The 16654-nt window shown below is 46.5% G+C and overlaps 2 long non-coding RNA genes and 1 other non-coding gene across 3 annotated transcripts in view; 2 read left to right on the forward strand and 1 right to left on the reverse strand.

Moving 5' to 3' along the window:
* Window positions 1-1070: 1070 nt before the first annotated feature.
* Window positions 1071-16654, reverse strand: part of LOC145532073 (uncharacterized) — a 64633-nt gene continuing 49049 nt past the window's right edge. The window contains exons 5-7 of the long non-coding RNA XR_014072965.1: window positions 14063-14161; window positions 4179-4687; window positions 1071-3407 (exon numbers count right to left, since the gene is read on the reverse strand). This is a non-coding gene — a long non-coding RNA (uncharacterized LOC145532073). The remainder of the gene's footprint in view (window positions 3408-4178; window positions 4688-14062; window positions 14162-16654) is intronic.
* TRNAG-UCC (transfer RNA glycine (anticodon UCC)) lies at window positions 4862-4934 on the forward strand. Its single transcript has one exon. It is a non-coding gene; the product is annotated as a tRNA-Gly (tRNA).
* Window positions 12301-15547, forward strand: LOC145532074 (uncharacterized). The gene is made up of 3 exons (XR_014072966.1): window positions 12301-12466; window positions 13020-14554; window positions 14671-15547. It is a non-coding gene; the product is annotated as an uncharacterized LOC145532074 (long non-coding RNA).

The raw sequence follows: 16654 nt of genomic DNA on the forward strand, positions 1-16654 counted from the left end.
AGTTTCAGCTTCAGAATCAGTCCCTCCAATGAATATTCAGGACTCATTTCCTTTAGGATTGACTGGTTTGATCTCCTTGCAGTCCAAGAGACCCTCAGGAGTCTTCTCCAACACCACAGCTCAAAAGCATCAATTCTTTGGTGCTCAGCCCTCTTTATGGTCCAACTCTCACATCCATACATGACCCCTGGAAAAACCACAGCTTTGACTAGATGACCTTTGTAGGCAAAGTAATGTCTCTGCTTTTTAATATGCTGTCTAGGTTTGTCATAGTTTTTCTTCAAAGGAGGAAGTGTCATTTAATTTTGTGGCTGCAGTCACCATCTGCAGTGATTTTGGAGCCCGAGAAAATAAAGTCTGTCACTGTTTCCATTGTTTCCCCATCTATTTGCCTTGAAGTGATGGGACTAGATGCCATGAGTTTTCCAAATTTGCTGGCATATTGAGTGCAGCACTTTCACAGCATCATCTTTTAGGATTTGAAATAGCTCAGCTGGAATTCTATCACCTCCACTAGCTTTGTTCATAGTGATCCTTCCTAAGGCCCACTTGACTTTGCCCTCCAGGATGTCTGGCTCTAGGTGAGTGATCACACCATCCTGGTAACCTGGGTCATTAAGATCTTTTTTGTATAATTCTTTTGTATATTCTTGCCAGTTCTTCTTAATCTCTTCTGCTTCTGTTAGATCCATACCGTTTCTGTCCTTTATTTTGCTCGTCTTTGCATGAAATGTTCCCTTGGTGTCTCTAATTTTTTAAGAGATCTCTAATCTTTCCCCGGAGAAGGCAATGGCAATCCACTCCAATACTCTTGCCTAGAAAATCCCTTGGACGGAGGAGCCTCGTAGGCTGCAGTCCATGCGGTTGCGAAGAGTCAGACAAAACTGAGCGACTTCACTTTCACTTTTCACTTTCATGAATTGGAGAAGGAAATGGCAGCCCACTCCAGTGTTCTTGCCTGGAGAATCCCAGGGACGGGGGAGCCTGGTGGGCTGCCGTCTATGGGGTTGCATAGAGTTGGACACGACTGAAGCGACTAAGCCGCAGCAGCAGCCTTTCCCGTTCTATTGTTTTCTTCTATTTATTTGCATTGATCACTTAGGAAGGCTTTCTTATCTCTCCTTGCTATTTTTTGGCACTCTGCATTCAGATGGGTATATCTTTCCTTTTCTTCTTTGCCTTTTGCCTGTCTTCTTTTCTCAGATATTTGTAAGGCCTCCTCAGACAGCCATTTTGCCTTTTTGCATTTCTTTTCCTTGAGGGTGGTTTTGATCACCACCTCCTGTATGAAGTCACAAACCTACATTCATAGTTCTTCAGGCACTCTATCACATCCAATCCCTTGAATCTATTTGTTACTTCCATTATATAAGCATATGGGATTTGATTTAGGAAATACTTGAATGGCCTAGTGTTTTTCCCTACTTTCTTCCATTTAAGTCTGAATTTTGCAATAAGGAGCTCATGATCTGAGACACTGTCAGCTCCTGGTCTTATTTTTGCTGACTCTAGAGCTTCTCTGTCTTCGACTGTAAAGAATGTAATCAATCTGATTTCAGTATTGACCATCTGGTGAAGTCCATGTGTAGAATTGTCTCCTGTGTTGTTGGAAGACGGTGTTTGCTATGACCAGTGCATTCTCTTGGCAAATCTCTGTTAGCCTTTGCCCTACTTTATTTTATACACCAGGGCCAAACTTGCCTGTTACTCCAAGTATCTCTTGACTTCCTACTTTTGCATTCCAGTCCCCTATAAGGAAAAGGATATCTTTTGTTAGTGTTAGTTCTAGAAGATCTTGTAGGTCTTCGTAGAACCATAGAACTTCAGCTTCTTCAGCGTTAGTGGTTGGGGCATAGATTGGATTACTGTGATACAGAGTGGGTTGCCTTGGAAACGAACAGAGATCATTCTGTCATTTTTGAGATTGCATCCAAGTACTGCATTTCAGATTCTTTTGTTGACTATGAGAGCTATTCCATTTTTTCTAAGGGATTCTTGCCCACAGTAGTAGATATAATGGTCATCTGAATTAAATTTGCCCATTCCAGTCCTTTTTAGTTCACTGTTTCCTAAAATGTTAATGTTCACTCTTGCCATACTTAATAGAATGGCCAAAATCCAGAGTCCTGAGAACACTAACTGCTGGTGAGGGTGTGGAGCAACAGGAACTCTCATTCCCTGCTGGTGGGAATGCAAAACATGCAGGCACTTTGGAAAGTGGTTTGGCAGGTTCTTACAAAACTAAACTTACTCTTACTGGGTAATTCAGCAATTGCACTCCTTGGCATTTGCCCAGCAGAGCTGAAAACTTATGTCCACACAAAAACCTGCACATGTATGTTTATAGCAACTTTATTTATAATTGTCCAAATTTGGAGACAACCAAGATGACCTTCAATAGGTGAATGGAAAAATCAACTGTGGTCCTTCAAGACAATGGAATATAGTTCAGCATTGAAAATAAATGAGTCAGGATTTCCCTGGTGGTCCAGGGGTTAAGAATCCACCTTACAATGCAGGGCACGAAGGTTACATCCCTGGTTTGGGAAAATGCCACATGCCACGAGGCAACTAATCTCAAAACTACTGGGCAGGAAAGCTCTGGAGCCCATATGCCACAAGTAAATAGTCCACAGTTCAGTTCAGTCACTCAGTCGTGCCTGACTCTTTGTGACCCCATGGACTGCAGCACACCAGGCTTCTCTGTCCATCACCAACTCCTGAAGCTTGCTCAAACTCATGTCCATCGAGTCATTGATGCCATCCAACGATCTCATCCCCTCTATTGTCCCCTTATCCTCTTGCCTTCAATCTTTCCCAGCATCAGGGTCTTTTCAAATGAGTCAGCTCTTCACATCAAGTGGCCCAAGTATTGGAGCTTTAGTTTTAGCATCAGTCCTTCCAATGAATATTCAGGACTCACTTCCTTTAGGATTGACTGGTTTGATCTCCTTGCAGTCCCAGGGACTCTCAAGAGTTTTCTTCAACACCACAGTTCAAAAGCATCAGTTCTTTGGCACTCAGCTTTCTTTATAGTTCAACTCTCACATCCATACATGACTACTGGAAAAACCATAGCTTTGACTAGACGGACCTTTATCAGCAAAGTAATGTCTCTGCTTTTCATATGCTGTCTAGGTTGGCCATAGCTTTCCTTCCAAGGAGCAAGCGTCTTTTAATTTCATGGCTGCAGTCACCATCTGAAGTGATTTTGGAGCCAAGAAAATAAAGTCTGCCACTATTTCCGTTGTTTCCCCATCTATTTGCCATGGAGTGATGGGACTGGATGCCATGATCTTCGTTTTTTGAAGTTGAGTTTTAAGCCAGCTTTTTCACCCTCCTCTTTCACTTTCATCAAGAGGCTCTTTAGTTCCTCTTCACCTAAGACTTCTCCAAAAAATGGAAGTCTTCGGAAAAAAAGAACAATAGAGAATAGTTAACCAGAGAATCAATAAATACTCCTGAGCTTGACTGAGATGTGGGATTCATTGTATTAGTGTTTAAAGTTGTAGAATAAAATTAATTTTGTTTAAAAAAAAGTATAGACTTAATTTTTGAAGAACATTATGCTAAGTGAAATTATGACATAGAAGGACAAGTATTATATGATTCTTCTTCTATGAGGTACCTAGAACAGGCAAATTCATAGGGGCAAAAAGTGGATTAGAGAGCACCACAGACTGGGGGGTGGGGGGTGGGGGATGGGGAGTTCTGTTTGGGATGATGACAAAGATCTGGAAATGGATAGTGGTGACGGTGGCACAGCATTGCTAATGTACTCCATACCACTGAACTGCACCCATAAACACCGTTAACGTTACATAGTATGTTATATATATTTTGCCACAATTTTAGAAGTACATGATTGGTACCTGCTTGTTTTTGGGAAAGCACCTTTCCCTCCCATGGTGTCTGACTTGAACTGGAGCCCGAATCCAGAGGATTTTCACAGAGAAAAAAGAACTAGTTGCTAGGCATCCAGGCTGGGTTTCCCAACCCTGCCTCCTACACGCGGATGCCAGTGATCCAGCTGGGCAGATGGAGGGCCATTTTTACCCTGGTCCCAACAGAACCTTCTCACCAAATAAAAATATCCCTGCCTGGAGAGCCTCCTGTCAACTGGGCAGGTTAATTCCAGCCCCAAAGAAAGGGATATCCCTGCTGGTTGTGATACTTACTACCATCGATTCCAGGGAGCCGAGGAGGCATCACCCTCTGAGCCCCGTGTACATGTTCAGTCATGCGCGACTCTGCAACCCCATGGACTGTAGCCCGAAGGACTCCTCTGTCCCTGGGATTCTCCAGGCAAGAATAGTGAAGCAGATTTCCATTTCCTTCTCCAGGGGATCTTCCCAATCCAGGGATCAAACCCATGTCTCTTGTGTCCCCAGCATTGGCAGGCAGGTTCTTCACCGCTAGCGCCATCTGGGAAGCCCTTTGAGCCCCACACCGCAGGCCTTTGCTCACAGCCCCACGGGCTTTCAGAAAGATCCTGCACAATCCCATCCACCCACCTACATCTTATCCATCTTCACTGTTGCTGTTTAGTCACTCAGTCGTGTCCGACTCCTTTGTGACCCCATGGTCTGTAGCATACCAGGCTCCTCTGTCTTTGGGATTTCCCACACAAGAATATTGGAGTCGGTTGCCATTTCCTTCTCCAGGGAATCTTCCTGACTCACATCTCCTGCAATGACAAACAGATTATATACTGTTGAGCCACCTGGAAAGGTGAAAGGTTATAACTCACTAAATTATTTCTCACTGCCACCCACTAGTGAGTGGCGAACTGCAGTTTGAAAGTTGCTCTACTAAGCTATAGTACATCTTTAGCATTTAACAACCTACTGAGGGAGGGACTTCCCTGATAGTCCAGTGGTTAAGACTCCATGCTTCCAATGTGGGGGTCATGGGTTCAATCCCTGATCAGGGAACTAAGATCTCACAGGCCATAAAATAAAAATTAAAAAAAAAACAACAGGTGCTAAACTTACCTGGAGATCTTAAGAGAAATAAGACAGGCTCCAGACTTGAAAGAGTTTACATTCTAGGACAGAAGGGACATGTAGGAAATGACTCATATTATTTCAGCATTTGTAATGAACCAAGCTCTTTGCCAGGCATGTATACACCTGATGTCACTGATTTTCAGAACAAATCTGTCAATGAGACTGGTGCTTCTCAGACTCAAGGTGCCTCTGAATTACCGGGGGAGCTTGTTACAATGCACATCCCACTGCAGGAGTTCTAGAGAGGGCCTGAGACTCTGCATTTCTAACAAGATCCCAGGGATGCCTATGCCTCTGGCCCAGGGACCATACTTCGAGCAGCAAGAAGTCCTTTGTTTTTAAACTATTGACTGAGTTCTCCTGACATGCCTGGCACCATGCTCTGCACTTGGCATGTGGTAAAGAAGCCACTCCTTGAAGGCAGAGCTCTCTGGTTCCAAATCTCACACTCAAAGCTGAGGAAGGATGGGGTGTGGGGTGGATTATGCTCAAGACGCAGGAATGGAAACAACAGTAGGTGGGGCTGGGCGGGAAGGCAGGGGCCAGGATGAAGAACTCCTGGGGAATGTTACAGCAGCCTGACAATCATGGAGGGTGTGGTTGGTGCAGACCGGCTGGTGGTCAGGATAGGTTTCTGTTGGTCCCTCTGGATTCCTAGCAGCTAAGAAGCCTCTGACTCACACAGCAGGCTGCCTCCAACACACACCCTGCGAGGCAGCACATCCCCCAGTAACGGCAGACTATTCGCTCTACAGCAAATGAGTCCTCAGAGGCAGGCTTGCCAAACAGCACAGCGGGTCTAGCCCACAAAGGGCTTCATAGCCTGTGAGCTGTCAGTCTTGATACTGGCCCCTCAGCGGGACACACTGCTTGACAATCCAAGCCACTGTGGCTCTGAGATACTCAAATATTTATTCCACTCACAGCCATTTGTTTTGTATGATTTCTAGAGCTGGAGGGTTTCCAACCCCAGGGAGAAGCTTAGTTAGACCCGTGCTGACCGCAAAGAGATTCAATGCCCTCCAATAGACACAAATGAACGCCAGCCTTGCCCCATGCCCTGCGGTTGGCACTGGGAGCACAGGGATTTGAAACCTGAAAAAGATGTCCCAACGTGGTCCTCCAAGCTGCAAGGACCCTCACTGATCAAAAGTGTCTTAGAGAAAAACGCATGGCTAGTAACCACAGGAAACAATGCCCAGATTCCAAGAAGGAAGCAAGCTATCAGCAAAATGCAGTGTTTCATCTTTCACACATGCAAAAAAGGTAAACAATGGAGAAGATTAGGTGCTGGTGATGCTGTGTGAAATGGACATCCCCAGATACTATTGGGTGGGTTCATCTGTAAAGCTTTTGTGGAGGCAATTTGTCAGTTTCAAGCAAGAGTTGTGATGTGTCGGATGGCCTTGACTCAGCCATTTGCTTCCAAGAGCCCAGCACTAAGGAAAGAGGCAAACAGAGGAACTGACATAAAAGTGAGAGGTCTGGGTTCTGAGTACATGTATCCCGGGACTTGGGTTATAAGTCATGCAGTAACTGGTAGCCTCTCTAGTTGCGGCACGTCAGCTCCAGAGCTCACGGGCTCAATAGTTTTGCGATTAGTGGCCCCATGGCACATGGCGTATTCCTGAACCAGAGATCAAACTGCACTGTAAGGTAGCCTAGAGTTCTACAGCAGGGCATGGGACAGAACTAGAGAAATGTTGTTCACCATTTTTTCAACCTGCTCTGGTGCCTGACAGGCTGCTGTGGCTCTAAAAACACATGATTCGTTACAACCAGCCTACACTCTTGAGGAGCTTACAAACCGGTTAACATGCAGACAATAGATTGAGTGCTGCAGGGGAGAGACCATCCTAGGAGCTGGTGCTCATTGAGGCCAAGCACTTGATTTGCATTATCTCAGCAGCCTTCCAAGTACTCAGTGGGCTGAGTGTTATCACCCCCATTTTACAGATATAAAAACTGAGTCCTGGACAACTTACATAGCTAGCCCACAACTAGTAAATTGGCAGAGTGAAGATTCTCGCTCAAGGCTGGCTGATTCCAAAATCAAAGGTTTCCACACCGTAACATCACTGTCTTCCTGGGCTATTTCATTAAGGCACCCAAATCCTTTTGTTTTAATTTTATTTATTTGTTTTGGCTGGGCTGGGTCTTCATTGCTGTGTAAAAGCTTCCTCTAGCTATGGCAAGCAGGGGCTACTCTTCCTTGCGGTGCTTGGGCTTCTCATTGGGGTGGCTTCTCTTGTCACAAAGCGCGGGTTCCAGAGCGTGGGCTCAGTAGTCGTGGCGCACAGGCTTAGTTGCTGCACGGTATGTGGATGGAACCCTACATTGGCAGGCGGATTCTTTTTTTTTTTTTTTATATAAATTTATTTATTTTAGTTGGGGGCCAATTACTTTACAATATTGTAGTGGTTTTTGCCATACATTGACATGAATCAGTCATGGGTTTACATGTGTTCCCCTTCCTGGACCCCCCTCCCACCTCCCTCCCCACCCCATCCCTCTGGGTCATCCCATTGCCCCGGCCCTGAGCATTTGTCTCATGCATCGAACATGGAATGGTGTTCTGTTTCACATATGATAATATACATGTTTCAATGCTATTCTCCCAGAACGTCCCACCCTCACCTTCTCCCTCAGAGTCCATAAGACTGTTCTATGCATCTGTGTCTCTTATTCTGCCTCGCATATAGGGTTATCGTTACCATCTTTCAAATTCCATATATATGCATTAGTATACTGTATTGGTGTTTTTCTTTCTGGCTTACTTCACTCTGTATAATGGGCTCCAGTTTCATCCATCTCAATAGAACTGATTCAAATGTATTCTTTTTAATGGCTGAGTAATATTCCATTGTGTATATGTACCACAGCTTCCTTATTCATTCGTCTGCTGATGGGCATCTAGGTTGCTTCCATGTCCTGGCTATTGTAAACAGTGCTGCGATGAACGCTGGGGTACACACGTCTCTTTCAATTCTGGTTTCCTCGGTGTGTATGCCCAGCAGTGGGATTGCTGGGTCATATGGCAGTTCTATTCCCAGTTTTTTAAGGAATCTCCACACTGTTCTCCATAGTGGCTGTACTAGATTGCATTCCCACCAACAGTGTAAGAGGGTTCCCTTTTCTCCACACCCTCTCCAGCATTTATTGCTTGTAGACTTTTGGATAGCAGTCATTCTGACTGGTGTGAAATGGTACCTCATTGTGGTTTTGATTTGCATTTCTCTAATAATGAGTGATGTTGAGCATCTTTTCATGTGTTTGTTAGCCATCTGTATGTCTTCTTTGGAGAAATGTCTGTTTAATTCTTTGGCCCATTTCTTGATTGGGTCGTTTATTTTTCTGGAATTCAGCTGCAGGAGTTGCTTGTATATCTTTGAGATTAATTGTTTGTCTGTTGCTTCGTTTGCTATTATTTTCTCCCATTCTGAAGGCTGTCTTTTCACCTTGCTTATAGTTTCCTTTGTTGTGCAAAAGCTTTTAAATTTAATTAGGTCCCATTTGTTTATTTTTGCTTTTATTTCCAATATTCTGGGAGGTGGGTCATGGAGGATCCTGCTGTGATTTATGTCAGACAGTGTTTTGCCTATGTTTTCCTCTAGGAGTTTTATAGTTTCTGGTCTTACGTTTAGGTTTTTAATCCATTTTGAGTTTATTTTTGTGTATGGTGTTAGAAAGTGTTCTAATTTCATTCTTTTACAAGTGGTTGACCAGTTTTCCCAGCACCACTTGTTAAAGAGATTGTCTTTTCTCCATTGTATGTTCTTGTGGCAGGCGGATTCTTTACCGCTGGACCACCAGGGAAGCCTTGGTACCCAAATTTTGATAAGTCCCTGGGAGTGGCCGTGAGGAGCCACTGTCCAGGGACAGGACTGTTTCAATTTTATATGTTTAATAGGCACCTCTAATTGGATTCCTGACTTAATTTGTACATCCCTCAAAATGCAAAGCCATCTGAAGAGAGAGCAAGCCTGTGTGTAGAGGAGACACCGATGGAACAGTTTAGGTGTCAATCCTCTTTGTTTTTCATATTTATGTATTTATTTGGCTGTGTCGAGTCTTAGTTGCAGCACGTGGAATGGTCGCTGCATCTTGTGAGATCTTTTAGTGTGACACATGGGCTCTCTAGTTGTGGCACTCAGGCTCTAGAGCTTGCAGGCTCAGTAGTTTTGAGATTAGTTGCCCTGTGGCATGTGGCATCTTCCTGAACCCGGGATCAAACCCTTGTCCCTTGCATTGTGAGGTGGTTTCTTAATCACTGGACCACAAGAGAAGTCCCCAGTCATCTCTTTAGACGACGAGAAGATGACTTTAGACTCTGGAGCTGGACTGCCCGGGTCTGAATCTCAGCTCTCACATTTGCTAGCTGGGTGACCTTGGGCCAGTTACTTAATGTCTCCAGGCCTCAGTCACCTACAAATAGGATGTTTTGATAAATTAAATGAGTTAATATTTGTGAACAGCGTCTGGCATGTGGGGAGGTCTATTTGTTAAAGTCTCAGTAGCCGGTTGGGAAATTCATCTTTATTTTCTTATGTTTACATAGGAAATATATCTATTTAGAAAAAAAACTGTATTTATTTAGATAAAATGCCATGATGTTTTGGAATGAGACCACACCATGCCCTTCCCCCAGAAAGTGAAAAAGTGAAAGTGTTAGTTGCTCAGTTGTGTCCGTCTCTTTGCGACCCCATGGACTGTAGCCTGCCAGGCTCCTCTGTCCATGGAGTTCTCCAGGCAAGAATACTGGAGTGGGTAGCCATTCCCTTCCCCAGGAGATCTTCCCAACCCAGGGGCTGAACCCAGGTCTCCTGCACTGCAGGCAGATTCTTTACCGTCTGAGCCACCAGAGACAGGCTCAGATAACAAAGCCTGTCTCTCTAAGGTACCTTCCAAGGTGAAGGCTCTTATCTATGGAGGAGGCTCTGTTTTGTTTAGTATCATCATATGTGTTTGGATGTGCAATTGGATGGGGAAAATGAAATGCTCTCCACACAAAAGGGATGGCGAGTTTGAACAGAAATCCAAGAGGAGCAGACAATAAGGCCAGGAGCGGGGTGTGGAAAGTGGAGGGAAACAGTGTGTTTGCAGGTTTTCCCCATGAAGAACTCAGGATGTAGCACCCACTGTGGACATCTAGGGGGATGCAACGTAGCTGACTTAAATGACCCCTCTTCCCTGTGACCCCAAAACTCCTCAGTGAAGTCCATCCATCATCTCCATATTCTTGGTGTGATCAGATCTCTGTGGAACCCCAGTGTAGGGCTCGGGTTCTGACTCAGAGCCTGGGTGGAGGAACCCCAGTAGAGCTGGGGGAAGCTAACACCTGGGTCCTCACTAGGTAAGGTGCTTACTCTGTGTCATGCCCCTGTGAAAAGGCTGCAGAGGCAGGGAGATGACGTAGCTTCTGCACTCAGGGAGCGGACAGTCCTGCAGACACACCTGCAGATGTTCGTGGTGTGTCCCATCCTCCCCATCACCGAGGTTGGTTCAAGGGAAGGCTAATCAGTTGGTTCTCCAAGATTTTACCAGGAAAGAGAAGCTGTCTTGCCTCTGTAATACCAAGCTGAGGTGGTGGCAGCCTGGCATGGTCTGTGACCCCTGCCTCACTGAACGGGAGCTACCCTCTCCTCTCACATCCATTCCTTTGGGCCCTGTTGATGGGCTGGTGGCATCACCTAAACCAATCAGGGGACTTCTCTGGATATTTCAACTTAGGACAGGAGGGATCAAGGCTCAGTACCCCACAGAGGGGGTGGAGGGAGGTAACAGGAGCTGTGCTGAGGAGCTCATCCATGTGAGGAAGATCTGGGAAAATGAAGTCAACAAGAGAGAAGTGGTGAGGAGGAAAGGAGGGATGGAGGGAAAGAGAGAGGCCTGGTAGCATTCAAGGCCCTGAAATCCAGTGTCCAAGACCCAGAGAGACCCTTGCCTTTCCTTACACATATGTGACAATTTAAACCAGTCTTTGTAGCCTGGGTCAGACCTAATGGCTCTACCCTATTATACAAAACCTCTCAGTAGTGCCCTACAAGTCACCTGACAAAAACATGCATGCCTCAGCCTGATATTCCAAGATCTCTAGAATCTAGCCTCAACCCACCCCACTAACCTCACCTCTTCTTCTTGCTTGTCCAACTGGCCAACTGGATGTTCCTTAAGAATGTCTCCTGGACTCCCTTGGTAGCACACTGGATAAGAATCCACCTGCCAATGCAGGGGGCATGGGTTCGATCCCTGGTCCAGGAAGAAACCACATGCCTTGGAGCAACCAAGCTCGTGTATCACAATTACTGAAGCCCGCACGCCTCAGAGCCCATGCTCTCCCACAAAAGAAGCCACTGCAATGAGAAACCCATGCACTGCAACTAGTGAGTAGCCCCGACTTGCCAAAACTAGAGAAAGCCCAAGCACAGCAACGAAGACTCAACCAACAAAAATACCTCCTACCCTCCAGCTCTTGTGCTTTTATTCTTAGCCTTGCTTATCTGAAATAGTCTCTCTTCCAATCACTTCTGCCAGTGGACACCAGTGGTGCTAGCCCTGGAATCATTTGGTACAGCACCTCCACTTCCTCTCAGGAAGTCCTTTCCTCCATTTCTGCTGCTGCCTCTCAGTCACGTGATACAAATAAGCCAATCGGAGGCTCTCTGCTGAGGCTTCAGAAGAGAAACATACCACCACCAACAGCAAGATGGTTTGAACTGACAAGTCTCTTGGTTGTTCCACCTAAGGGTCTATATGCATCCTCTCCCCTTTTAAAAATAATTCTTTAGACATCCTTCTATCTTTCTAACAAATCGTTTTTTTCTAATGTCAGCTGGAATCCTACAAAGAACCCTAATTGACATGGTACTTATCTAAATTCTATCCAGTCTCCAAAACCCAGTTCAAACAGCCTCTAGAACAGATCCCTCCCTTTAGAACTGGACTCAGCGATTATTTTCTCTCTCCTCTTTTTCTCTCTTTCTCTCATTCCCCCTTTCCATTACCCTCTCCTCCAGTCACTCACACACTCCCATCTTGGAAGCTACAGCAGAAAGTTCTGATTGCCTACCCAATATCATTTCACCCCCTGTTCCTTCTAAAGAAAAAACTGATTATGTTGGGAGAGGGGACACGCCTGGCTAAATTACATTTCCTGGACTCCGTTTTAGAGAGAATGCCGGCCAATGAGAAGTTGTTAGATAGCATTTCTGGTTAAACTCCCTAAAAGGGAGTCTGACTCAGATGAAGCTCATGTTTTTGCTCTTATCTCTTTCTTCCTTTCTGCTAATTGGCACATGGAGAGGAGAGGAGCAACCACTTGTGACCATGAGACAACCTTGAGATTGAGAGGCACATGCTAACCATGGTGGGGCAGAAAGCCAAAGGAACCTGAATCTCTGCTGACATTGCCAAGGTGTCATACCGACCCTGGACACCTGCCTCCAGAATTTTTTCATGTGAGAGACAATGCTTTATCCTTTTTAAAATTAATTAATTTGACTGTGTTGAGTCTAGTTGTAGCATTCAGGATCTTTCGTTGCAGCCCACAGGCTTCTCTCTGGTTGTGGTGCACGGGCTTTAGAGTACAAGGGCTCTGCGGTTTGTGGCGCGAGGCCTCAGTAGTTGCAGCGCCTCGGCTCAGTTGCCCCACAGCATGTGGGATCCCCAACAGGGGATCAAACGCATGTCCCCTGCATTGAAAGGTGAATTCTCAACCACTGGACTACCAGGGAAGTCCCCAGGGCTTTATATTTGTGGTGGTGGTTTAGTTCCTAAGTCGTGTCCGACTCTTGGGACCCCGTGGACTGTAGCCCACCGGGCTTCTCTGTCCATGAGATTTCCCAGGCAAGAATACTGGAGTGGGTTGCTATTTCCTTTTCCAGGGGATCTTCCCGACCCAGGGATCCAATCCAGTTCTCCTACATTGCAGACAGGTTCTTTACCAGCTAAGCCATCAAGGAAGCTTTATCTTTGTAAGCCACCGTTAATTGGATTTCCTGTTTTGTGCAGCTGAACTTCACCCTGATACAGAAGGTCAGTCAAGGCTACATGCAGGAGACTAATCAGCCTAGAACCAGTATCCGCACCATCGTTACCCAGAGTCGCATTGAAAAGGCAGAGAAGAAAACACTACTGTGGAACTCAGGGACCTAGTCCCAGTTCTGTCTTTTATATAAGAAAGTGGTTGCGACTTTGCTGTCCACATCCTGACCATCAGTGGGTTCTTCACTATCCTTTCGTTCCCCATCAAGGAATGATCACCATCAGCATCCTTCATCTTTTACAACTTCCTACAACCCTCACATCTTTTCCCAGCAGAAAAGTTCACCTGGCCTCCTCCACCATCACCCAAACAAAACCAGCCTGTACATTATCAGTCAGTATTTTTGAGTATATATTATGTGCCAGGCATCATGCTGAGAATTTGCTATTTATCATCTTATTTTGATGCATCCAGCCCCCAGCCAGTGTTTCCTCATGAGAAAGCTGAGGTCCATCATCTCACAGGTAGAACTTGAATTCAGGTTCACTTGCCTCTTAACTATCACTGTCTGCAAGGAGAAAATAAATGAAAACTATTGACTAGTATATGGCAGAGATGACTAACTTCCTCCCAGCATGTGCTGTCTCTTTTCTCTATAGCTGTGGCTGTCCAGTAGGGACCATTTTGTCTCCAAGGGGACACTAGGCAATGACTGAGGTTTTGGGTCATCACAACTTGGAGGAGGGGTGCTCCTGGCTTCTAGTGGGTAGAGTTCAGAGACATTGCTGACCATCCTATAATGCACAGGACAGCCCCCACAACACAGAATTATTTGCCTCAAAATGTCAGTTGTGCTGAGAGTGAGACACCCAATCCTATAGGAATAGAGCCCTGATTTTTAGCTGGGCACAGGGCCGCCAGAATAATGATCACATGGGACTAAGTTCTGGCCAATGAGATGGGAACAACTTCTGTCCCGGGCCCTTAAAAAGGAGGCAATGCACGCTCCCCTTCCTCTTCTCCCGCCTCCTGATGTCTGGACTTCGGACATGGCCATCTTGGAACTTACAGATGGGGATGGCATCCCTGGGTGGCAGACCAAGATGGGAGAACTCTGCACCCCTGGTGACTCTGCAGAATGAGCCAACACACCGGCAGGGACTTTTGCCTGAGAGAGAAAGACAAACCGTCATCAAGTTAGAGCCACAGTTATTGTGAGTCTTGGTTACAGCTGTCAGACCCTTGTGCAACCAGCTCTGTGTGATATGCCCCGCCCCTTCCTGCGATCAGAGAACTACTGGACCTCGAAAACACCCTCTGGAGAGGCCGAGCATCTGCTCTGTTTTGGTAGCAGACCCTGAAGGACAGGAAAACACTTTTAAATGCAATGTCATCACAGCCTCATGCCATTTACTCTGTCAAGCCACGCCTGCAGACCCTCTCCATCTGAGGACGTTCATTTATCAAATTCCCAGGCTTTGACTCAGCTGCACTAGTCTTTGCTTCCAGGGCCTCAAGTGGTCTCTTCAGGCACAAAAACAATCTTCTGAAGGCAGAACAGGTGCGTATTTCTGAAGTTTAACAGTCATCTTGGGGAGAAGGGGTGGAGAATGTAGGTGCCGAGGTTCTGCCCATGGGCTGGCTGAGCACATAGCCACTCCTCTGTTCTCCCATCAGGCGGTCGTGGGAGCCGTGATTGATCACACAGATGCCGTTATGATCTCCACTGAGTCGTGTCATCCACTGTTTCTTGCAGCCCGGAGGACACGTGGCATGTATTTCGGGCACAGTTGAGCACTCTCAGAAATGCTGGAAGAAACACTGGCCTGAAATATTAAGACATCTGATTTCTTAGTCCTGAACCAGCCTTTAAGCTGTGTGATTCTCTTTTGCTTGTCACTGACAACACAAAAATTAGCTTCAGCAAAAGAGCAGGGGATTTATTGGCTCATGTAACTGACGAAGTCCAAAATCAAGACATGGCTGGATCCAGGAACCATACTCACCATGCTTCCAGCTGCTGCAACTTGATGCTTTAACATCTGCCCTGCACTCCTGTGCTGGACACACCTTGTTCCAGATGACTCAATATTCGGCCCGAGTCCTGAGTCTCCTTGCCTTGGCCTCCTGCCTTCCTCATCACCCACCCTCCTGAGGAAGAGTCCTCCTCCTCGGACACACTTTTCCAATACGAACCGACCCATCCAGAGTCTACACGTCTAACCACCTCCATTATTGAGCTTTCACACCCTGGGCCACTATACACCTGCCCTAATGACCCCAGAGCCAGGTGTCAAAAAACTGAGAACACCCCCATGCTCCAGAGCTCACTGAAATTATTCATACTAGCCAATCAAAGGTCTGTTTACCCAGCCTCTCCCTTCCTTCCTGCAAAAACCACAATACAGGCCCTCCCCACCAGCTCCCTGCTCCTCCTGCCTAGCGATCGACCCTGGTGCTTCCTCTGTGTCCCCCCATCACGTGACATGTACTTCTTCTCTCGGGATGTGTGAATATAATAAACTTTTTTTTTCTTGGCTGCACTAGGTCTTCATTGCAGCATGTGGTCTTTCTCCAGTTGCAGAGCATGGGCTCTAGAGCATGCGGGCTCAGTAGTTGTGGCACAAACTACCTCTTTAATGGCAGTCATCTCCTGGTCTGTGGGCCTTTCCATACCTAAATAATAACAAAGCCCATTAAAGCATAGACTCAGGCAGTGTCATGGGCAGCGTCTCTAAGCCCTGCTGTCCATGGTGCTGGTGTCATTCTCAGACAAGGCTTCCCTACAGGGTGGGGGACGGGGGCAGAGGTCTGCCTGCAGCCCCGCTGCCTATCTTGGAGTTTAGTAATCCCCATGGAAGGAAGGCTTACACTTGATTTCTATCACCCTGATTTGAGTGACATGCCCATCCTTGAACATCACTGTTACCAGAAAGACAGGGTACTGTGATTAGGTGATATAGGAGGCTTCCAACCCAGGGAGCCCGAGAGTGGGATCTATCCCACCCAATCACATGGACTAAGAGTGTGGGAAGGTTGACTCTCAGAAGAAAATGAAGATGCTGGGCAGAAAAAAAAAAAAAAAAGCATGGATGGATGGATGGTCACTACTCAGTTTGGGTTCCCTAGAAGCAGACCCTGGAGGTGAGAACTTGGTTTAAGTAATTTATGTGGGGGGGTGATCCCGGACAGCAGAGGCAGGAGACACAAGGAAGACCATGTCAGGTACATTCAAGAATGAGTTACTGCTGAGGGCAACTTGGACCCAGTCCAGCTGGACACACCTGGGAGACTGCAGAGAGCTTGTCTAAGGGGTGAGGGAGTTGGGGCATTTATCCACCAGCCCCCCACCTGTCACTGGTTGAGGCTGCTTCTAGAACACAAATTCTCAGGCATTCCCAGCCTGGCCTAGGTGTTAGTTGAGCAGGCTCCTGGGGCCAGAGAACACCCCAGGCAGAAAATCACACGTGCTTTGTCCAAGGGACAGAATGGTGAAAACTGGGGATATGGCCCAGCGCAGGACCAGCATCGCCTTGCTCTGCACCCCCTAGAGGGTTCTCATTTGTGAAAGCAGACTGCCAGACTAGAGACTCTCTCATCTCTCCCTCCAAGGGAGATCCGGAAGCTTCCCATCTGGGTAGAAGCAACGTGAGGAGGTGGC

This window comes from Giraffa tippelskirchi, chromosome 13 (genome assembly GCF_054371585.1).
Source record: "Giraffa tippelskirchi isolate mGirTip1 chromosome 13, T2T-mGirTip1v1.2.pri, whole genome shotgun sequence".
NCBI lineage: Eukaryota > Metazoa > Chordata > Mammalia > Artiodactyla > Giraffidae > Giraffa > Giraffa tippelskirchi.